General features: G+C 40.8%; 1 protein-coding gene and 1 non-coding gene across 7 annotated transcripts in view; one reads left to right on the top strand and one right to left on the bottom strand.

Moving 5' to 3' along the window:
* Positions 1-24,331, top strand: part of JAM3 (junctional adhesion molecule 3) — a 110,378-nt gene that overhangs the window by 70,854 nt on the left and 15,193 nt on the right. The window lies entirely within an intron of this gene.
* Positions 11,731-13,317, bottom strand: LOC101865663 (protein tyrosine phosphatase type IVA 2). Its single transcript, XR_006692079.3, has one exon. It is a non-coding gene; the product is annotated as a protein tyrosine phosphatase type IVA 2 (transcript).

Genomic DNA, 24,331 nt, shown 5'->3' on the forward strand with positions numbered 1-24,331 from the left:
AGTTTTTGTCATTCTGATGGATGCACAGTGGTATCTTATTGTGGTTTTAATTCGCATTAAGGTGCAAATTAAATGATGCAAATTAGGTTGAGCATCTTGTATTTATTTTCCATTCATAAGATCTCTGTTACAGTTACTCAACTCTGCCATTTTAGAGTGAAAGCAATGTGAAAGGAAAATAAAAACTCAGACTGCAGGTCACTCTGCCAAAAGGAAAAAATTAAGCTGAAAGCTGTGTCCTGCAAGAAGCTGCCTTTCCATTTGTTTCTAAGCAGATAGCTGTAGATAAAAGGTTCGATATCTCCCCAGGTAGCTACTCCATGTTCACCTTACCTTATGTAAAGTATTGATTTACTGAGCGCAATATGAATACATAATTGACTATTCCCCTACCTGCCCCTTTTCTCTTGCAACATGTAGATTACCATATTCTCCCTCTTTCCCTTCCAGCCCACTTTTTCCCTTTAAATATTGCAACCCTCAAAATCATCTTTGAAGAAAGGCAAAGACCAGTGACTATTTATGTGATTCCATGTTTTATTCTTCTGGGCATGTCCTTAACCTTGGCAAAATAAAGTTCTAAATTGATTGAGACCTGTCTCAGATCTTTTTGGTTTACAGCAGCCATAGATGATAAGTAAATGGATGGATGTGGCTGTGTTCCAATAAAATTTTATTTACGAACGCAAATAACAAAAAACCAGACAACGGTTATATTTGGCCTTTGGATTGTAGTTTGCTGATCCCTGACATAAATGTTAATGTTCTCTGCAAATGAAGACACGAAGACAGCTTTACTTCTTCCTTTCTAATTTTTTTTTTTTTTAATGCCTGGTTGCACTGCTAGAACCTCCAATACAGTGTTGAATAGAAGTGGTGAGGGCAGGCTGGGCACAGTGGCTCACGCCTGTTATCCCAGCACTTTGGGAGGCTGAGGCAGGTGCATCACATGAGGCCAGGAGTTTGAGACCAGCCTGGCCAACATGGCAAAACTCCTTCTCTTCTAAAAATACAAAAATTAGCCAAGTGTGGTGGCTCGTGCCTGTGGTCCCAACTAGGTGGGAGGCTAAGGCATGAGAATTGCTTGAACCTGGGAGGTGGAGGTTGCAGCGAGCCAAGATTGCACCACCATACTCCATCCCAGGCAATAGAATGAGACTCTGTCTCAAAGTTAATAGAGCTGGTGAGAGCAGGTATTTTTGTCTGGTTTCTACCAATGATATAATATTACCTATAACTTTTTCATGGATATTGTTTATCAGATTGGGAAACTCCCTCTATTCCTAATTTTTGGCTTATTTGAACCAGCTTTTGGTTTATTGATTTTCCTCTGTTGTTTTGCTGTTGTCTATCTCAGGAAGTTCCTTTCTATTCCAAAAATTTTTTATCACGAGTGGATGCTGAATTTTGTCAAGTGCTTTTTCTGCATCTGTTGAGAATGAAATATGGTGATATCACATTATTTTGATGAATTACATTAACTGATTTTCATATGTTAAACCAAACTTGCATTCCTGGGATAAACCTCAGTTGGTTTGTTTTTGTTTTTGTTTTCTTCCTGTACACACAAACAGCCAGAACTTGGTCTTTTTTATGATTCACTTGCTAAGATTTTGTTTGGAATGTTTGCATCTATGTTCGTGAGGGATATTGGCCTGTAGATTTCTTTTAATGCCTCTGGTTTTGATATCAGGGTAATTCTGGCCTCATAGAATACGTTGGGAAATACTTCTTTCTTTTTACCTTGTTGAAAGAGTTTCTTTAGAATCGTTTTTTTTTTTTTTTTCTTAAATGTTTGGTAGAATTCCCCAGTGATGTGGGCCTGGAGTTTTCTTTGTGGGGAGTTTTTTTTTGTTTTTTGTTTTTTTTTTAACTATAAATTCTTTTTAAAAAGTAAATGTAAGGCTATTCGGGTCACTTATTTCTTCTTGAGTGAGCTTTGGTCGTTGTGTCTTGCAAGAAATTTGTTTATTTCATCCAAGTTGTGAAATGTTTAAGCACAAAGTTGTTCATAATATTTTCTTATCATTCTTTTAATGTTTTTATAGTCACCTATCTTATTCCTGGCGTTGTTAATTTGTTTCTTTTCTCTATAGTTCCCAGTCAGTCTAGGTAGAGGTTTATTAATTTTATTGATCTTTTCAAAGAACCAGCCTTTGGGCTTACTGGTTTTTTTCTGTTGTTTTGTTTTCTGAAGTCTCATGATTTCTGCTTTGATCTTTATTATTTCCTTTGTTCTGCTTACTTTGAATATAATGTGTTCTTTTTCTAATTTCTTTTTTTCTTATTTTTCTGTTTATTTATTTATTTATTTATTTAGAGACAAGGTCTTTCTCTGTCGCCTAGCTGGGGTGCTGTGGCGTAATCGTGGCTCACTGTAGCCTCAATTTCCTGGGACCAAGCAATTCTCCTGCCTCAGCGTCCCAGGTAGCTGGGACTGCAGGCATCTACCACCATGCCTGGCTCATTTTTTAACTTTTTGTAGAGATGGGGACTTGCTGTGTTGCCCAGGCTCTTTTTCTAATTTCATAAAGTAGATGAGGTCACTGATTTCAGACCTTTCTTCTTTTCGAATCTAGGTCTTTCATGCTGTAGATTTCACCGTAATTACTGCTTTAGTGGCCTACTCTTAATTCTGATGTCATGTTTTTATTTTCATTCACTTCAAAACACTTTATAATTTCCCTTTTGATTTCTTCTTTGACTTACAAATTATTGAGAAATGTGTTAGTTTCCAAACATTAGTATTTTTCAGATTCCTTTCTGTACTGATCTCTATTTTAATTTCATTGTGGTCAGAAAACAGACTTTGTATTACTTGAATCTTTTAAAATGTATTGTGATTTGTTTTATGGCTTGGAATATGGTCTACCTTGGTAAATGTCCCATTTGCACTTTTCAAAAATATGTATTCTGCTGTCTTTGGGTAAGATGTTCTATAAATGTGAAGTAGGTCAATTTAGTAGATAGAATTTTTAAAAATCAGCATTCTTACTGATTTTCTGTCTACTTGTTCTGCTATTGAGAGAAGTGTTGAAATCTCCAACAAAAAACCCTGTGGATTTTTTTATTTCTCCTTGCAGTTCTTTTCAGTTTTTGCATCATATATTTTGAAACTCTGTTACTAAGTACATACATGTTTAGAATTTTTATGTTCTTTTGATGACTTCTTTATCAATTGTTAAATTTATTGTTATGAAATGACTTCCTTTATCATTATGAACTAACTTTTTTTATCCCTGGTAATATTCTTTGCTCTGAAATATACTTTGATACTAATATAGCCACTCCACTTTTCTTTTGGCTAGTATTAACATAGTATATCTTTTTTCATCCTTTTATTTTGAAGCTTTGTATCTTTATATTTAAAGTTGCCTTGCTTTTTTAGAAGAAAATCTACTCTAACAATATCTGCCATTTAATTGGGATGTTTAGACCATTTACATTTAATGTGTTTACTGATATAGTTAGGTTTAAGTCTTTTCTCTTGCTTTTGTTTTCCTTTGTTTCATCTGTTCTTCATTCTCCTTTTGTTCTTTTTATGCCTTCGTTTCTATTGGGGAACTCTGTTTTGTCTTTTTTGTTGGTTTATTAGCTATAACTCATGACCTTGATATATTTAAAGAGTAGTGGTTACGTGTTTTGCAGAAAGTCTTCAATTTGAGTTTATTTGATGTTTTCTCATGATTAGACTTGGTTTATAGATTGGGGGAGGGGTCAAGTGCTGTGCGGCTAATGCCTGTTGTAATCCCAGCACTTTTGGAGAATGAGGTGGGAAGATTACTTAAGCCCAGGAGCTTGAGACCAGCCTGGGTAACATGTGAGATCCTGTCTCTTAAAAAAAAAAAAAAAAAAAGAAAGAAAAAAAATTAGCAAGGCATAGTGGCACACACCTATAGTCCCAGCTACTCAGAAAGCCAAGGTAGGAAGATGGTTTGAGTCCAGCAGTTTGAGGCTGCAGTAAGCCATGATTGCACCACTACACTCAAGCCTGGGTGACAGAATGAGACCGTGTCTCAAAATAAATAAATAAATAAATAATTGGAGGAGGGAATAGATACCATAAAAGTGCCCTTCTCATCATACCAAAGGGTTTATAATAACATGACATGTTGCTGGTACTGCTACCCTGATCACTAGGTTTAGGTGGTATCTGCAAGGTTTCTCCACTATAAAGTTAGTATGTTTCTTTTTCCCTTTCTATTTTTTAGGAATTCAGCCCACACTCAAGGAGATGGGAATTAAGCTTCACTTCCCGGAGGGGGAGAATCAGAGAATTTGTAGATGTGTGCTAAAACTCCCACAATAATTAATATTTTGGTGGATCAGATATTATGAGGCTATTCAAGTATTCTGATAAAGTTTTTCCATGAATTTTGACAATCATTAGTGGATCTTCCCTATAGCAGTTATTACTATGGTGTTCTAATGATTATTTCCTATTTCCCTTATTCTTCCTACATTTGTTCATTATAAATCTCCTGTAAAGAAAATTGGGCCCCTCTCTCTCTCTCTCATTTATTTGCTTATTCATCATTTATGCATATTAGTGTGGATTTATGGATATTGTATTCTTTGTATTATAATCCAATAGTATCATAATTTTTTTTTTTCTTAAAATCTTCCAGCTTTGGCCACTGGAAGCTCTTTCAAGTGGCTGGGATATTTTGTTGTTGCTGTTTGTTTGCTTTTTAGCACTTCCTTACTTTCTGACACTACAGGGTACTCCCGGCTTATCTTGTATTTTCCGTGTCCAAGAATCAGCCATTTTTCAGGGAGCCCTGATTCCTTTTACTAGAGAATAGTATATAAGAAACTAGACCTGGGTACTAGAAATGCTTTTGGCTATCAGGCGTCACTGCTTCTAGGCTCTCAGTGGACAGGACTAGGAGATATATGTATTTATATCCATGTATACACACATATCTATACTTATTTCTCTATTTGTATCTATGTTAAAATAAACGTTAGTTTATACTGGTTTCTCTGACTCAAATTCAGCACTACAGGGTTAATTCTAGCGTTTTCCCCTTGCGTATTCTTTCTTTGACAGTGAGAAGCTTGGCTGTCATTACCTACAATGTATTTGCAGTTATTTGTTTAACCAAGACAAGGATATCTGCTCACACCATTTCTTCTCAACACCATATTGGAGGTTCTAGCCAATGCAACCTGGCATGAAAAAGAAGCTAAAAAACAAACAAACAAACAAACAAACAAACAAACCATGGCCGGGCGCGGTGGCTCACACCTGTAATCCCAGCACTTTGGGAGGCTGAGGTGGGTGGATCATCTGAGGTCAGGAGTTTGAGACCAGCCTGACTGACATGGTGAAACCCCATCTCTACTAAAACTACAATACAGGACAGGACAGGACAAGACACGACAATAACCAGGGGTGGTGGTGGGTACCTGTAATCCCAGCTACTCCGGAGGCTGAGGCAGGAGAATCGCTTGAACTCAGGAGGCGGAGGTTGCAGTGAGCTGAGATCGCGCCATTGCACTCCAGCCTGGGCGACGAGCAAAAAACTCCATCTCAAAAAAAGAAAAAAAAATCCAAATTGGAGGGGAAGAAGTAAAACTGTCTTGATGTCTTCCCTTATTAAAGAGAAATACTTGGTAGTTTGCAGTCTGTTCTGCCTCAGGAGAGACTGCACTAAAACTAATGTGAACATCTCAAAATTTAACTGTTTTGTAAAGACCACCCCTTCCACTTTCCTTCAGCATCCCAGTTACCGTTGGAATATTTTATAGCATATTTGTTTTTCCTTTAATATGTTAAACCTAAAGCCCAGGTTTTGTAGCTTGAATATGTTTCCTTTTGTTGATATGACAGTGGGATATGACACTGGAGTAAAACAAATCAAACAAATAACTGGTCCCTATCTTCCATGCAGCGGTCTTTGGTAGGTGAAATTCCCTTATGTTTTCAAGTTCAGTTCCTGAAGTAGCTCATCCATTCAGATTCTGAAGTAGGGTGATCACTCCTGCACTGTCTTCAAGATAACAGCGAAGGCTAGTTCCATGTACCTCTGAAGGGTACTGTGAGCCCCAAAGAGGCTAAGCTGGATGGGGGTTAACGCAGAAGTTCTGCAGTTGGAATGCAGGTGTAACTTTGAATCTGCAGCATATGAGAGCACACATTCCTCTCTTGGAATTCTGATACCAGAATCTGTAATCACATGCAAATATTGTTTATGGGACTGGGCTCACACAGAAAGTAGCTTCATGCCAAGGTCTTATGCTCAGGGCAAATGTTAGGGATAATGTATTTCCAAATGAGTTATTTTACTGAACAAGAATATGCCTTGACACATGTTCTGTGTTTAGTCATACACATTTGTCATGCCTCAGTACCTCTAAGATGGGTCTCATGGCAACAGGCAGGAGGATTTTATGTGTTCATTTGTGCTTTAGAGCCAAGAATATTTTATAATTCGTCTGATTGGTCTGCAGTTAGAAAAAGTGACAGAGATGGTGACCCTCCACCCATCATTTTTATATTTCCATTTACTTATTTCAGTGTAGAACTGAGCTCATGGTGAGTCAAGCCAAGTGCCATACAGTTCATCTCCATTGCAGAGGTTCTCCCTGAGTTGTTGGAAACACTGGGAAGTCACTGCCCCACTACGACAGAAGTGGTGCTGTTATTCAGGCTATTCTCACTTCCTCCTCTCTGTCCTCTGTCTGTCCTCCAGCTTCCCCTTGCCTATCTCCCACCAAACCCAACCTTGTCTGCTCTGCTGCCTTCACCCTCCCTTTACTCTTCCTCCTCTCTCCCTGCCGCCACTGCTTTTTTGATATTTTATCCATATTTTTACTTGGTGGTTTGATGGTGAAAATGCATATAAGACCCAGCCATTCCCTTTCTCTTTTGTCTTTTCTCATAGCTTCGATTAACATGGCAATAATTTCCTCCCCATGATAATCCTGGACTTTCCACTTATACTTTAAAAACCTTTCAATTGGAGATGGGAGGGAGATGGTTAATGGTCTTTCCAGGGTAGCCGTTTCTTCAGACACTTTTATTGAAGGTGGCTGCTAAGTGGAGTTTTACTCTGGTGTCATCTGACTGGATTAATCAGATTTGTGCTCAAGAGTTTTTTTTTTTTTTTTTTTTTCATACAGTGTCTTGTTCTTGTTGCTCAGGCTGGAATGCAGTGGCACGATCTTGACTCACTGCAGCCTTTGCGTCCTGGATTCAAGCAAGCATGTTGGCTAATTTTTGAATTTTTTTTAGTAGAGACAGGGTTTTGCCATGTTGGCCAGGCTGGTCTCAAACTCCTGATCTCAAGTGATCTGCCCTCCTCGGCCTCCCAAAGTGCTGGGATCACAGGCATGAGCCAGCACGACTGGCAAGAGATCTTGTGATGGTTTGGGTTTGGAAATGATAGAATCAAATAGAAAGAAAAGATTGTATACTCAAAGAAATAGCGTCTGCTTTGATGTCTTCCTGCTAGCTTACCACGGGGTATTACGTGGTGCTGCTCTGCCTCTGCTTTTAGGGTCGCCACTTAAGACAGTGAAACGACTTAAGATATTTCTTTTAAGAAGTGCCATTGCTGGAGTATTGCTGGAGTATTAGTATTTAGGGTTCTCCAGAGAAACAGAACTATTAGGAGATAGAGAGATAGAGATTTATTATAAGGAATTGACTCAGATGATTAAGAAAGCTGGTGAGTTTAAAATCTGCAGTATGGGCTAGCCGGCTGGAGACCCAGGAGAGTCGATGATGCAAATGAAATCTGCAGGGGCAGTCTGCTGGAGAAGTTTCCTCTTGGAGAGGAGGCCAGTCTTTGTGTTCTATTTAACTGATCAGGTGAGGCCTGCCCTCATTATGGAGGGCAGTCTGCTTTACCGAAAGTTCACAAATTTAAATGTTAATCTCATCTAAAAAACCCTCCAAGTTGACACATAAAATTAACCATTACAGCCAGGTTTATTTGGAATTCTGTGATATGTGGTTGGGTCTTTTTATACTTTTATTTTCAATGGTCTGTTTTGTATATAACCATTTAGTTAGACCAGCTCACAGAATATAACCGGGACTTCAGCTGGCTGTGCTCTTGTCAGAACCCATATTTGATCGATTTACTATGTATTCTTTGCTGTGTGTATGGGTGAGTGGGTCTGTAAAATGCTGATATGTGTTCTTTATCCACTCCCCACCCCCTACTTTCTCTTAAATTCCTTAAAAAATTGATTAAGGAACTAAGACATTGTTGCAAAGATGCTATTTTATGGGATATATTATTCTCTAGGGTAGACTCTGCTAAGCAGTTGTACAGCAGTGGTCTGTTGTGAAGGGTAAACATGTAGCCTTTCTCCACTAGAAAGCCTCGCTGCCGTTGTTTGTGTAGGCCTGAGCCTCAGTGGCTAGTGCAGCCTCGCAGTAATGCATGCTGACGTGAGTCCTGGTAAGGGAAAATGTCTTTTGAGCAAGAGACAAACTGGACAGAATGCTAGCAAGCTAAATATAACTCTTCAGAGAGCCAGACATGCATAAACTAGTTCTTAGTGAGCAACACATCCGATTCAGAGTGGAAACATTTTCTAAAAGGATTTTTTTTCCTTCTTGGCTTACTGTAATGAGTATAAACCCAAATTAATTTAATTTTTCGTGGAAAGCTAAGACAACCATTGATTTTTCTGTCTCAGCATCTCTGCAGTTATATGTTAGTAGCCATTGTTAATGTTGGAAGCCTCCTGTCTCCCAGTGCCCCAGCATTCTGTTCATGAGTCAACAGGCCTGCTCTGCTATTCTGATGAGTTTTGCTCCCACAAGGGAAGAGGACAGGGAGTTTGCATGTTCAGACCTTGACGAATCTGGGAGTTCAGTTTTTCATGGGCCCTCACTCTGCTTCAGGATGCTCACACCAGTGTGTGAAAACTCTTAGAAAAACCCATCAAAATGAGCCAGCCTCTATGGAATTAGGAAATTTGTGGGCTAAGACTAACATTACCTCAACATCTGTTATGGCTTAAATGTATTGTTTTAATAATATTTTATGTTATTCTTTTTGCCTGAAGCTGTAGAAGCATTTTATAGCCAGCAACTCTTCAGAATAGTAAAGGAAAGCAGGCATCATCCTCATGCTTAACAATAGAGCTGTGTTTCTGTGCACCAACCCCAGATGCTGGGTCTGGCCCCCACAGAATGAGTGCCTTCGTAGGGCATCCCAAATGGGATGGTGCATAGCGTCACTCTGGAGGCTGGGGAAAGTGCAGATCCAGACCTTTCCCAGCCTGTTGAGTTAGAATTGGGGGGCTGTGCTCCAGGGCATGAGGAAGTGGGTTGGGAAATGGTATTTTAAACAAGTGAAGTGATTGTCATATAACTTGTCTGGCATCAGATCCCCAGACTCTGGCAGAGTTTCCGGAAGGTCTCTCAAAACTGAAATAAGAAACTGCAGTTGTTGTCCACAGCTGCTAAAATTGTTCCAAATTAGGAAAGGGAAGGGGAAACAGAACACAGTAGTTCCAGAGAAGAATCTGAGGAGCCGTGTGAGCTAGGAAGGCCATTGTGAACAGAAGCGAGTCAGTATTTCCTCTCCTGCCTTATCACTCCCATCTGCCAGCTCCCTCCTTTTTTTTTTCTGAGCGTGTAAAATATGTTTTATTGTTCTTTAAAAGGGTTCAGGGTTTGGTTTTAAATCAGGTTGCATACCTTTCAAATCTGACGTCTCTCTATGTCAGACTGGTTTCAGCTAGCAGTACTTCATTAAATCCAAAAGAAAATAATTGCTTTAATTTTAAGGAAAAAAATCCAGTTTTGAGAAGAGTTAACATTAGTCTTTAATTTAAAACAAAATGAGGGCTGTTTCATGTTGCTTTATACATCCTTCTCCTCAATACAGAACCAGGGATGTAATTTTCCTAACTCGGGCAGGCACTGATACTGATGGACACTGCGTGCGTGTGCATGCGCGCGCGCACGCACACCCCCTCCCCTCAAACAACAAAATTCAGAGTATGTCAAAGGGAAAAGGTTTGTTACGGTATTGATCAAAACCCTTGGAGTCAACACTGTCTATCTTAGCTTAGCACGTATGCTGTTTTGATCTTGAGTCTATATTAATGGAATCTATTGTTATGTTCTGAAATAAAGAATTTTGGATATACCATTATTTTTTACTTTAAAGTCCTAGAAACAATTTCAAAAAGCATTATTTGGTTTTGTTTTCTGGGATGGGAGAAGCGAGAATCTGCAGATTTGCATTTAGTTAAAAATTGAAACTCCAGCAATAGGAAATAGGCAGTTCACATAGCCGGCCAACGTTTGAGGTATCATCAGTGTGAAACAAGGTCCTGGTCTGTTCCTACTGGCCTAGCTGACACTAACAAAATGGGAGGCTTGTGGCTCTGCACAGCAAATTCCAGCAGGATAAGATGACTTCAAGCCTGTATTCAAAGCCTTAGAAGCAGGGCACTACTGAGAATGTAGTATTTAGAGGTAAAAATAGTGCAAGATTAAGAGCCCCTGATGGTGCCCCTCTACCTGCTTTGTCCATGCAGCCTGATTGTAACTGCCTTCCACAAAGGAGCAGAAAAACAGCGTTTCTAGATCAGTACACTAAACCCAGCAAAGAATCTGCAAAAATGCTACTACACTGCTTTACAAGCAACACAGTCCCTTCGCTACTCATTGGGTTGTCCGATGTCTCTCCTCTACCCTGTTACGGCCTGTGGACACATACTCACTAGACATCATTGTTGGTTTTAAACCAGGGATTTTTTTTTTTTAACCTCAAAAGAACCTAGTAATAACACGGCAATCAGTGGTTAAACTGAACTTTACATATACGGGGCAGTTTGGAAAACATACCACAAGCATTTCTCAAGTCGAAAATATGTGAATTTGCTGCTGCTCCTTTGACCGTTTCTGAAAATTCACAGTACAGATCCTAAAATAAAAATTTTAAGCTACCAGCATTCTCTGATACTAGACAGAAAATCAGAGTAACGCTGCAGCCCACAATTCTACAGGGTGTAGAAAGTACGCCCACTGCCTGGACATCTTTATTGATGGCCTGGAGTCCTCCCTTTTAGAAGACAAGTTTCTGGGATATCCACTTAGCTTTCACTGGTTAGGGAAGAGAAGAATTCAACTCCCAGCTAACTTCTTTGAGAAGAGACTCCTCTTAAAATGCCATTTCCCCACTAATTTATCAAAATAAAAACAAAACAAAAGGCTCTTGGCTACTTTGCCTAGTATTAGATAGGGTTTTGAGGGAAAGAAGCTAACATGAACACCCTTTCATCAGTAAAGACTAAAAACCACCTGGATCATGTAATACATCTATGTCACTGCTTTTTTTTTTTTTTTTTTTTTTGGTGTTTTTTTAAAATTTATTTAAAAGTGCCCAGGTGGGCTTAAGGCTGCCAGACTGCACGCACGTCTACAGCAGCAAGGGCTTCTGTTCCATCTACAACTTGGATCGGGGGAAAAAGGGAGATGTAGGAGAGGAAGGGAAAAAGAGGGGAAAAATATACCACCACCCCTCCCCCGCCAAAAAAGGGAAAAAATCCCACCACAGGGAGATCTATGTGCCAAGCATAATGAAGAGTGTGCTCCCCAAACAGATGGTTCTGCACAGGCTAATGTTCTGCTGGTTTTCCTTAGAGACCTATTTTGAAAAAGTTTAAAAAGACAGGAGATTTCAAAATAATTCAATCCTGGCAGAAATTCAAACTCCAAAACTAGGAGCAAAATCATCCTTCACTGAATTCCTTTTCTCTTTCTCTTTTCTTAAACATTTTATTCATTTTATAGAGATTTCTTTTTTGTTTGCTTTTGTTCCAATCATGAGGAGAGTGGTTGAGGAGTACTGAATCCATCACTACTTTGATGACACAGGTAAGATTCCAGATTCACATTTCCAGGTACCAAGAGTTCCCTCTAAATGCCACAATCAAGTCAGCCTTCATGTACGTTTCTTTCTATTGAACACAGCAATGCCCATTGGTATCTCTGAAGCGTAATCGCATCTTAGGTCAGTATTTCTCCCAAGTAAAGCAGCTGTTTGGAATTGAATGCTCCCCTTTTGTCTTATAAACTGAACTGCGTCTTCGTACTTCATTCCACATTCAATCAAAGCAAATGCAACCAGCACAGATGCCCTTCCCAATCCCACAGCAGAAGGCACTGCAACACAGCAGCCTGGCTCTTCATGAAATTCGGTTTATAACAGGTTTAACCAATCATCTGCTATCTGATTAGGGGGTGGAGCTCCATCATCAAATGGCCAATCAAGAACATGGATTCCTTCTTTTTCAACTGGAGGTTTATCATATGTAGCATCACAGACTCGAACCAAAGTCGTCACTCCATACTTCTTAAGTTCCTCTGGGAACTTGTTGAGAGTAGCATTGGTTGGGGGGTTGTGAGTTATAAGAAAACGCATGTTCTCACAGGAGATCTCGACAGGGGCTGGATGGTTCATTATGGCAAATAAATGTGAGCATGCGTGTGAGTGTGATGGGGAAAGTGAAAAAAAAAAACAATAAGTCTTGAAATGTTTCACAGCAGAAAACTTTGAAGAGACCACTAAAATGCCTATTATCAATCAGTGTTTTCTCTATTCAACTTGTTTATTCCTTATGAAGCTTCTGTCTTCAAGATAAGCAAAGTATTTAGAATCCACTTGAATCCAAATTCAACTTGGGCCTCAATTTCTGCAGATGGATACCTTCAGACTCCAAAAAAATCCAACTACATACAAACTTAAGCAGCCTTTACTGCATTTAGGCACTAGTGAGACAAGTTAAAAGTGTAGATCGCTTTCCACTTGTTTACTTGATGCTCAGTTTTACTGGAGTCATTAAAAGAAATATGCTTGCAATTAAAAAACAAAAAAAAAGCCAACTATTTCTGAGGCCAGTCTCCGTGTCCAGGAGTCTTCAAGGCAACGTTAATTATGGCACATAGAACCTCTAAGCTCGTCAGCGAAGACGCTGTGCTGAGCCTGGCAGAAGTCTGCCCGCACGCTCAGGATCGCCGTAAATGTGCAACGTATATTCCGAGGAAAACCGCTGGCGAGCTGGGGACGGGCACGGCCGTCTGGCGGTGGCGGGAGCGAGGAGGCGCCTCTCTCCTCAGTCACCTCAGCGGCGGCGGTGGCGGCGACACCCAGCCTCGGCGCGCGGTACCCAGCCCGGTGGCGGTGCCGCGTCTCCACGAGTCTGTCTTGCTGCCCCCGCTGCCCTGTGGCGTCCCCTCGCGGGGGCCCGGGCCCGTTGCCGCTCCAGCCGCTCCCCTGCGGGCAACGGTTACAGCCCGGCCGATCGCGCCGCCGTCACCACCTCTGCGCGCGCAGCGGAAAACAGCTCCCGCCCCCTCTTCTCTCAACTTAGTTCCACATCTTCCCGGGAAGGGAGACACGGCTGTGTTGAAGATGACGGTGCCAGCTGCACATCATGTCAGAGGCTTTTTTTAGGTCACTTCCCTTGCACACTCATCCCAGATGGGGTTTCCTCAAACAATGGGATCTCGTTTTAGGCTTCAGGGTCTGATTCATGTTTTCCTTTTCCTACAGATCCTCTTCACGCTTTGTTTGTTGCTTGCTTTTTTAGTTCTGGATAGATTTTAGTATTGTATTTCTTCTTATAAGATCATAAGCAAGAAGTAGGTAAGAGGCAAAACTCCCAGCTTCTAGTTTTTGCTTTGTACTTGTAGCCACTGACCTCGCTAGCATCCAATCCCCTGTCTGGGACTTGAGTGTAGTCATCCTTCCGTTGATGGCTGCTGGGAAGCTGAATCGGTGTTGAGAAGGTGCTGTGAGACACAGCATAGAATGTGAGCCCCGACAATACTCAGGAGAGTGTACAGCTCGTTCAAGTCCCAGCAGCACTGTGGGTGGCTCCCTCCTGCTTTGCTGATTATCAAAATTGTTGGTAGGAGAAAGCATGGTGTCTGCTTTGTTCTTTTCTCTACATTAGACATCAGTCCTACAAGCCGGTTGACAGGCCTGTTCAGAAAAAGCACCCCAATGGGTTCTTTTTCTTCTTCAGCAGAATAGTCAACTGATCAACAGGAAGCAGCACACCTTCACACTTGCTCTGTGTCAAAATCATGCTCTGTGAAATGAAAGGTCCTTCTCTCCCTGCACACTGCTGATTGGATGGCTCCTCATATGTGAAAATTTGTACTCTGTATAGCTGGTAGGTTTTCCTAGGACATCCCTTCCCTGTCCCACCCTTGTCTTCCCAGGAAAAGCATATATTTTCCTTGTGGACAGCTGTCCATAAAGGTGGAAATGCTAGTAATACTTGAGCCTACTTAACCAGATGACAGTGAAACTTAGAAATTGATCCCAAGGTCCTCTGGCTCTCTACCCTGCATTTGCTTTGCTGAGGCTCTCTAAACAAATGAGGAAAAGGCTGTTGTTCAGAGGTAGTGACTCATATGCAGATGGATGGCCACAGCCACAGTGCGCCCCATCCCTGCCATCTCTCTTTGTCGTCCTCTGTCTGGCCCATGCTGCAGTGCCTTGCAGATTTGTTTGTATGCATGACTTTGTCATCTGTTGCTGAGAGCTGAGAGGAAAATCTCCTGACTGGTAAGTGCCTGTGCTGTTTATCTCAGGGCAACCCACGTTTCTACACGCTTCAAGGCAGGCTTCAGAACTGGGTTACTTTTTATAAAGAAGTGCGTGTTGCCTGAGCCTCTATTAGTGTGGTTCAAACATGAGCACACAGATATGGGAAGGATTTTGCTGTGTAGGTCTGAGGACTGTGAGATGGAGATGATTCAGGAAGTCTGTGACAGAGCTAGGATAGCAAAGTCAGTTTCTTGCTCAGGTCTTCCTATGTAGAAAACTGTGCTAGATACCACTGTGCATGGCAAGGGGCATGAATCTGGAAGTAAAACTGTCTTCCGTTTAAACTCTGAATCCTAATTTTGTCTCCTCTCCAAATCCCACTGATTATTAGCTGTTCAACACCTAGTTCTGGCCTTGAGGGTATCAGTAACTTCTCCCTCTCTGTTTATCATTGTGACAGATAAACTGGCACTGATGCATTGTAGGATAGCTTTGCCTTTGGACCATCTTAGTGTCACTTAGCATTTGAGAAATAAGTGGCTAGATTATAGAGAAGGAATTCTCAAACTTTATTATCTCTTGCCACATTTCTGGTCAAGCATGCACACAATCAAAACAAAACACCAAAGTGTGTAGTTAATCTCTTTCATGGAGTCATAGGAAGAAGAACTGTAGGCATCAGAATGTGATAGAGTGTTAGACATGGCATTTAAGAGCACAGTTTGAAGTGCTGGCTCCATCACTTAGCTGTGGACTGTAGGCAAGCCACTTGGCCACATCATCATTTGTAAATTGGAAATGATACCACTTGCTCTGACTGTTTTGAAGAGTGACCCTAAGGAATTAATCTGAATCATTTTCACTTCCTTCCCTACCTCTGGAACTGTGATGTCTGATGGCCCTGGTTTCAAGAATGAGAACTAATGCCATTGTAGTGAGTCATTTTAAAACTTGATGCCTTTCGGCCGGGCGTGGTGGCTCACGCCTGTATCCCAGCACTTTGGGAGGCCAAGGCAGGTGGATCATATGAGGTCAAGAGTTTGAGACCAGCCTGGCCAACATGGTGAAACCGCATTTCTACTAAAAATACAAGAAATTAGCCGGACATGGTGGCACACGTCTGCAGCCCCAGCTACTCGGGAGGCTCAGGCAGGATGGTCACTTGAGCCCTGGAGGTGGAGGCTGCAGTGAGCTGAGATTATGCCACTGCACTCCAGTCTGAGCGACAGAGTGAGACTCCATCTCAAAACAAAATAAACCTTGATGCCTTTGAAAATAAATACAAAATTATTTTAATATATTTCTAACAAGTAGGCACAACAGAGAATGGTAGCAGACAACGGCTGCTCCTAGAATCACATTAAGAAAGGCACAGAAGAGAGTGAGTGAGGCTGGTCAGTATCAGGGGGCCTCTCCATCATCACCTGTGCACTCTTAGGACTCTTTTTCTCCTCTCTGCACTGGAGTCTGAACAGATACGCCTTTCTTGTTGGGAACCAAGTGCCTTTAAGAAAGCACATATTGACTCCCACAATGAGTCAAACAGTGGTTTTTTTGTTTGTAAAAGTAAAATCAGTCTTTTGGGTGTCACTTACAGTTTAAAAACAAAAAGGAAAAGAAAGGAAAAAGAAAAGGTTTTCCTCTTGGGCTTTAGCCTTGGCCTGAAACTGAGCTGATGTATTGTTATTATCACTTGAGAGCACAACAGCCTGAGGTCTAGTCTTCTCCTTAATATAGCTGGGGATGCCATTCCATGTGGTTTTAGAAATCCTTTGTTATTTCTGCTCACCTGCAGAGACAGGCCTCCTGGGAGTGGACCCCAGAGTCTACAGCATCAGAACTCATCTCTCCCTGAGCTGGGATTAAATGTCATTGAACAAAATACTTAACAGCCTTTGTCAGCTGTGAATTCAAGCATATTTTGGTACTCAAAGACTTAGAATTTCTGTATTTGGTATAAAGTCAGATGATATGGTTTGGTGGTGTGTCCCACCCAAATCTCATCTCAAATTGTAATCTCCATGTGTCAAGGAAGGGGCCCTGGTGGAGGTGATTGGATTATGGAGTTGGCTTCCCCCCGTGCTGTTCTCGTGATTGTGAGTTTTCATGAGATCTGATGGCTTAAAAGTGTGTGGTAGTTGCCCCCTTGCTCGCTCACTGGTGTGCATGCGTGCTCTGTCTCTCTCCTCCCCTACCCTGCTGCTTTGTGAAGAAGGTGCCTGCTTCCCCTATGCCTTCCACCATGATTGTAAGTTTCCTGAGGCGGCCTCAGCCATGTGGAACTGTGAGTCAATTAAACCTTTTTTCTTTATAAATTACCCAGTCTCTGGTAGTTCTTTATAGTGTGAAAATGGACTAATACATTAGAAAATACTATTCTTACATTTTTGTATATTTATCTTGCTCTGTATTCATTTCCATTCCCCTCTGTATTAGTTTACTAGGAATTGTATAACAAAATACCATAAACAGGTGGCTTAAACAGCAGAAATGTATTTTATCATAGTACTGCAGGCTGGGAAGTCCAAAATCAAGGTGCTGGCGGGGTTGGTTTCTCCTGAGGCTTCTCCTTGGCCAGTAGATGACTCCCTTCTTGCTGTGTCCTCATATCATCTTTCCCCTGTGCAAGCACATCCCTGGTATCTCTTCAAGTTTGTTTGTTTTGTTTTGTTTTGTTTTGTTTTGTTTTGAGACAGAGTATCACTCTGTCACCCAGGTTGGAGTGTAGTGGCTTGATCTCGGCTCACTGCAAGCTCCACCTCCCGGGTTCATGGCATTCTCCTGCCTCAGCCTCCCAAGTAGCTGGTACTATAGGCGCCCGCCACCACACCTGGCTAATTTTTTGTATTTTTAGTAGAAATGGGGGTTCACCGTATTAGCCAGGATGGTCTCAATCTCCTGACATTGTTATCCGCCCACCTCGGCCTCCCAAAGTGCTGGGATTACAGGCGTGAGCTACCGCGCCCAGCCTCTCTTCAGTAGAAGGACACTACTCATATTGGATTAGGTCCACACCCTTATGACCTTCTTTAACCTTAATTACGGTCTCAAATTTAAAGCCTTTAAATTTGAAACGTGCTATTCTCTGGGCCTCTGGAAAATCATTGGTCCCTAGATAGCAAGTAGAGTAATGATAATAAATGGTCCCCCTTCTAAAATGTTTAACTTATTTATCTTCAGTTATTGGTGAAAGAAGGGTAAGTTTTTAAATAATATGTCACATTTGAGAAAAATTGAAGTGTGCAAAATCATATTAAAAGTAAGAGGCCAGGTGTGATGGCTCACACCTATAATCCTAGCACTTTGGGAGGCCAAGGTGGGCAGATTGCTTGAGCTTAGGAGTACGAGACCAGCCTGGGCAACACAGTGAAACCCATCTCTACTAAAATACAAAAAATTAGCTGGGCGTGGTGGCAGGCGCCTACAGTCCCAGCTACTCGGGAGGCTGAGGCAGGAGAATCGCTTGAACCCGGCAGGCGGAAGTCGCGGTGAGCCAAGATCGCACCACTGCACTCCAGCCTTGGTTACAGAGCGAGACTCTTTCCCCGCCCCCCCCCCCAAAAAAAAAGTCAGTCTCCAAAAAAAAAAAAAAAATGTCAGTCAGAGTATTAAAAACAGGGCCCCAGATAGTTCATAGCTTTGGCATATAGAAGAGTTTTGAAGATGGAATTATAAGCACATCGAGTAGTTACCTCTGTCCTGGATTAAGCCACCTAGTTCTGGATTGAAAACACATTTGCTAGTTCTACCTGAAGCAATTAAATCCTGGGAAAACATAAGCCCAGAATGCCAGTTTACCAACTTACAGTGAGAATGAGAGCTCCGTTATCAAAGAAACACTGAAAGAGCAAAGACACTAAGTCAGTCTATGTTTGGATTGGTGTAGATTTCTCTCATGCCATTTGCCATATTGTATTGAAAGTATCTGTGTCTTTTCCCCCTACTTAAAATAAGTAACTTTTCCAGAAACTTCTTAGGTTCTTAGGTATTATGGTTGGGAATCAGAGAGATGAATAAGAATGACTAAAAAAAAAATAGTGACAAGGCTAACCTATAGTGATCTCAGCAAAATGGTGTTCCATTTTGGATGTTCCAGGCTCCTGCCCACCAGCAGAAAAATTAAAAAATCACCCAGTAGCTATCTGAACCAACATTGTAGAAGCTCTGAAATCAGTCAAACAAAGATTATAGCAACCGAGCAAACATCTAACCAAGAAGAGCCATCTTTAAACCAGTAGGAAACACCTGTGGCATTTTTACACACCCTTTGCCCTACCTGCTCCCTGGCATAGTAGCTGCTTTGGTCTTGAACAGGCAACAGCTATTCCCCAGCTTTTCTCTCAAACCAGAGGGAACAGAGCAGACCTTATTTGCAAATTAATGTGTATGTCTGTTCCATCCTTTCTGGGGGATACATGAAGGCCTAATGCAAGGTGCTTGTCTCTGTCTTGTATAACCAGGGAAACAGGCAGTAAAACCAGTGGGCACTGCTAGTAAAAGCTACAGAGTGACTATAAACCTACAGATGCCTGAAGAGATTCTGGCTGGACGTGTACGGTAGGCCCTGTAAGGCCCAGAGGAGAAGCTGGGTGAGATTCTTAGGAAATTAAGACTCTCAAAAGCATCCACATAAATGAAGGAAAGTAGAAAGCCATGCTCATGTCAGGCAAGACACATGATCAGAAAAGCCCGAAAAGATACTAAGATTCATCCCAGGCTGGTCTCTAGATTCAGAATAAGCCTAGCTAAGAGATGAAGGAGTACCCCTGCACAGAGCCAGTCTACAAAACTCAGAGAGGCAGCTATAATATGCTCTTTTTTTTGGCGTTGGTGGGGCGGGGGTTTTGTTTTAGTGTTCGTTCATTTCAGCTTTTGGCACTTAAGACAGTCTTGATTATACTCTTATAATAGCTGAACACAAGGTTAAGGAACCTTAGTAACCACACTTGGAAAGGAATAGTCTTTGCAAAAGAAAGTTCTGAGTTTCAAATGAACTCCTACAGCCTTAAACAATAATTTTTTTTAAAAAACACAGCAAATCTTGGGGCAGGGGGACAATCTGATTTCCAGAGTTACCGTATTATAATAATCGAATGCCAGATTTTCAACAACAGCATCAACAACAACAACAAAAAACAACAAAGCATACAAAGAAACAGGAAAACATGACTCATTTAAAGGAACTAAATGGATTGACAGAAACTGTCCCAGAGGCAGCACAGATATTGGACTTACTAGCCAAAGCTATTTGTTTAAAATATGCACAAACACCTAAGGGGAGAACATGGACAAAGAACTAAAGGCAATCAGGCAAACAGTCCCTGAACAAAAGGACACTATCAATAAAGACATAGAAATTACAGAAATGAAACAAACAGATTTTGGAGCTGAAAATACAGTAACTGAAATGAAAAATTTACTAGAGGGGTTCAACAGCAGATTGATGCAGATAGAAGAAAGAACTAGCAAAGTAGAAGTTAGGACGATTATCAAGTTTGAGGAGCAAAAAGAAAAATAATGAAGAAAAGTGAACACAGTCTAAGCAACTCATGGGACTACCAAGTGGACCATCATATGCATTGTGAGAGTTTTAGAAGGAGGAGAAATATGGGGCAGAAAGATTATTTTAAGAAATAATGAAGAATAAACTCCCCAAATTTGATGAAGGGCATAGATCCACAAATCCGAGAATCTCACTAGACTTTAAGTAGAATCAACCAAAGAGACTCACACTGAGACACATGATCAAACTTGACAAAGAGAAATTCTTAAAAGTACCCAGAGAGAGGTGACTCAGCAGATACAATTAATCTTCAAGAAGACTATAAGCTGAATTCTTACCAGAAACCTTGGAGGCCAGAAGGAAGTGGGGTGATATATTTAAAGTGCTGCAAGAAAACAATTGTAAACCACAAATTCTATATCCAGCAAAACCATCCTTCAGCTATGAAGCAGAAATTAAGACATTGCCAGATAAATGAAAGCTGAGGGAGTTCATTACCACCAGACCTCTACAGGAAATATGAAAGGGAGACCCGCAGGTTGAAATGAAAGAATACTTAGACAATAACTCGAAGGTGTATGAAGATATTGAGATCTCCGATAAAGGTAATTACATGAGTTAATACTTATAATTTTGGGCCGGGCGCGGTGGCTCAAGCCTGTAATCCCAGCACTTTGGGAGGCCGAGACGGGCGGATCACTAGGTCAGGAGATCGAGACCATCCTGGCTAACACGGTGAAACCCCGTCTCTACTAAAAAATACAAAAAACTAGCCGGGCGAGGTGGCGGGCGCCTGTAGTCCCAGCTACTCAGGAGGCTGAGACAGGAGAATGGCCCGAACCCGGGAGGCAGAGCTTGCAGTGAGCTGAGATCCGGCCACTGCACTCCAGCCTGGGCGACAGAGCGAGACTCCGTCTCAAAAAAAAAAAAAAAAATACTTATAATTTTGGTTTATAATTGTGATTTTTGAAGAAATTATAACACAAATCCAGGTCAGTTAGGCCGTGATTAAATCCCAGTAGGTTAGACTCTGGTAAGACAATTTTTCTTTTGGGCAGGACTTGTTAAGGACAGAATGCTTTAGAGGTATTTCAAAATGGCTAACATTTCCCCTCCCTATGCCAGGAGCACGAGGGGATTTTTCTCCTGTCTTCAGTGAGAGAACCAGGTAGGGCCTCTGGAGATAAAACTCACAAGAATGTCTGGGGGGCCTGCTAAGACTGGGCCCCATGGAGTTTTTAACTCTCAGACTTGTTGGCACTGAGACTCCAACGATTCATCAATTATAGTTTAGGTTTTCCTACTCTAGTACTGGTGGTTCCTGCAGAGGCTTCTTCTCCTGAGTTTCTGCTCTGCAGGTTGGGATTCTCTATCTGCCTGTCTGTCTCTCCAATCTGGAGACAGTGTTTTGACCTATGACCTCAATTCTCGGACAAATCTAAGCAGAGTTGTTGATTTTCAGGTTGTTCAGCATTTTACTTGTCGTCAAGATGGAAGAGGGCTTCTAAGCTGTTTGCATGCTAGACTGAGAACCAGAAGTACTGTGTGTTGGTTTTGTATCCTGCAGCCTTGCTGAACTCATTTATTTATTCTGATATTTTTAGTGTTAGAATATGTAGGGTTTTCTATGTCTAAGATCATGCCAGCTACAAACAGAGATAATTTTCCTACTTCCTTTCCAACTTTGATTCCTTTTTTGTCTTTTTCTTGACAAATTTCTCTTGCTAGAAATTCCAATATCATGTTGAATAGAAGAGGTGAAAGTGGGCATCGTCTTGTTCCTGATTGTAGGGGAAAAACTTTGAGTCTTTCACCACTGAATATGCTGTCAGCTGTAGGTTTTTCATATATGACCTTTATAATGTATAGAAAGTTCTTTCTATTCCTAGTTTACTGAGTGTTTTTATCTTGAAAGGTTGCATTAGGTCAGTTGCTTTTTCTGCATTAGTTGGGATGATCATGTGGTTTTTTCCCCTTCACTTTATTAATATGTTGTAATACTGTAATTGATTTTTATGTGTTTCAGGAAGAAATCCCACTTGTTAGGTACGTAACTCTTGCTGCCTGTAGTCATCTTTCCACCCAAGGGGAGTGGGGATGGAGACACAGTGGTGAAGGTCACAGCCCAAGGGCATAGTCTTACTGAAAGACTGAGACCTAATCATAGGTCTGTAGAATGCTTCCCCCCTACACACACACCTTACCACCATAACATTAAAGGCTTGTTTACTACAGTTTATTTTCCTGGGTAATCATGTCTGGCTTTCAACAAAAAGTACAATGCATACTAAAAAGCAAAAACAGTTTGAGGAAATGGAGCAAGCATCAGAACTCTGATATGAAAGAGACGTTGGAATTATCAGACTGGGCATTTAAAACAACTCTGATTAATATGCTAAGGGTTCTAATGGAAAAAGTAGATAACATAAGTAGATAACATGCAAGAACAGATGCACAGTGCAAGCAGAGAGATGGAAATTTTCAGAAAGAATCAAAAGGAAACACTAGAGATCAAAAAACTGTAGCAGAAATGAAAAATGTTTTTGATGGACTCAGCCTCTGAGCTTGAGGATATGCCAACAGAAACATCCAAAACTGAAAGCACAGAGAGAAAGATGACCTAAAAAATGGAACAGAATATACAAGAAACGTGGGGCAACCACAGAAGATGTAACATACTTGTAAATGATAATACCAGAAACAGAAGATAAGAACAAAAATTTTTGAAGCAATTATGACTGAGAATTTCCCCAAATTAATGCCAGGCACTAAACCACAGATGCATGAAGCTCAGAAAACACCAAACAGGATAAATGCCAAAAAAATAAAAATAAAAAAAATAAAAAATCTAGGCATATAATAATCACACTGCAGAAAATCAAAGATAAATAAAACATAAGACAGAGGGGAAAAGTACCTTAGCTATAGAGGAGGAAGAGTAAGAATTACATCATACAGTATTTGGATTGTATAGTAATTCTGTGTTTAACTTTTCAAGGAACTGCCACACTTTTCATGGTGGCTGCACCATTTTACATTCCCATCAGCAGTGGACAGGGTTTGGGTTTCTCCACATCCTCACCAACACTTATTATTTCCCCCCTTTGAAAGAAATCATAACCATCCTAATGGGTGTGAAGTGGTGTCTCATTGTGGTTTAGATTTAATTTCCTTAAAGGCTAGTGATGTTGAGCAGCTTTTCATGGTATATCTTCTTTGGAGGCATGTCTGTTCGAATTCTTTGCCAATTTTAAAATTTGTTCATTTGTGTGTTATTTTGTGAGTTGTAGGAGTTCTTTATATGTTCTGGATGTTAATCCCTTATCATATATATATGCTTTGTAAATATTTTCTCCCATTCTGTATATTGTCTTTTCACTTTCTTGGTAGTGTCCTTTGATGTTTAAATTTTTTTTGATGAAGTCCAATTTACCTATTTGGTTCTTTTGTTGTCCATGCTGTTGGTGTCATATCAAATCATTGCCTAACTCAGCATCATGAAGATGTTTCTCTATGTGTTCTTCCAAAATTTTATAGTTTTAGTTCTTAAATTTAGGTGTTTTATATGTTTTAAGCTAATTTCTGTATTTGACTTAATATAAGGGTCTGACTTCATCGTTTTGCATGTGGATATCCAGTTTTCCCAGCACCATTGTTGGAAAGGTTGTCCTTTCTTCATTAAATGATTTTGGCATCCTTGTGGAAAATCATTTGATCATATATGCAAGGATTTATTTCTGGGCTATTCTTTTCCTTTGATCTGCATGTCTGTCTTTATGCTGTGGGGGGACCCCACACTGTTTTAATCACTCTAGCTTTGTAGTAAGTTTTGCAATCAAATGTTGAAATACAATAAAGATGAATAAATATGTTTTTTTTTTAATCCTAAAATGTTAGCTCCATGAGAGCACAGATTTTTATCTATCCTTTTTTTTTTTTTTTTTTTTTTGAGATAGAGTCTCATTCTGTCACCCAGGCTGGAGTGCAGTGGCCTGATCTCAACTCGTTGTAACCCCCACCTCCTGGGTTCAAGTGATTCTCCTGTCTCAGCCTACTGAGTAGCTGGGATTACAGGCGTGTGCCACCATGCCCGGCTAATAGATTTTTATATATCTTATTCATGTATTAGCCCTAATATCTAGGCAGGTATCTAGTACATAATTAGAGATAAATAAAAACTGTTGAACGGCCAGGCGCGGTGGCTCACCCCTGTAATCTCAGCACTTTGGGAGGCCGAGGTGGGTAGATCACCTGAGGTCAGGAGTTCGAGACCAGTCTGGCCAACATG

Source organism: Macaca fascicularis, chromosome 14, assembly GCF_037993035.2.
Source record: "Macaca fascicularis isolate 582-1 chromosome 14, T2T-MFA8v1.1".
NCBI lineage: Eukaryota > Metazoa > Chordata > Mammalia > Primates > Cercopithecidae > Macaca > Macaca fascicularis.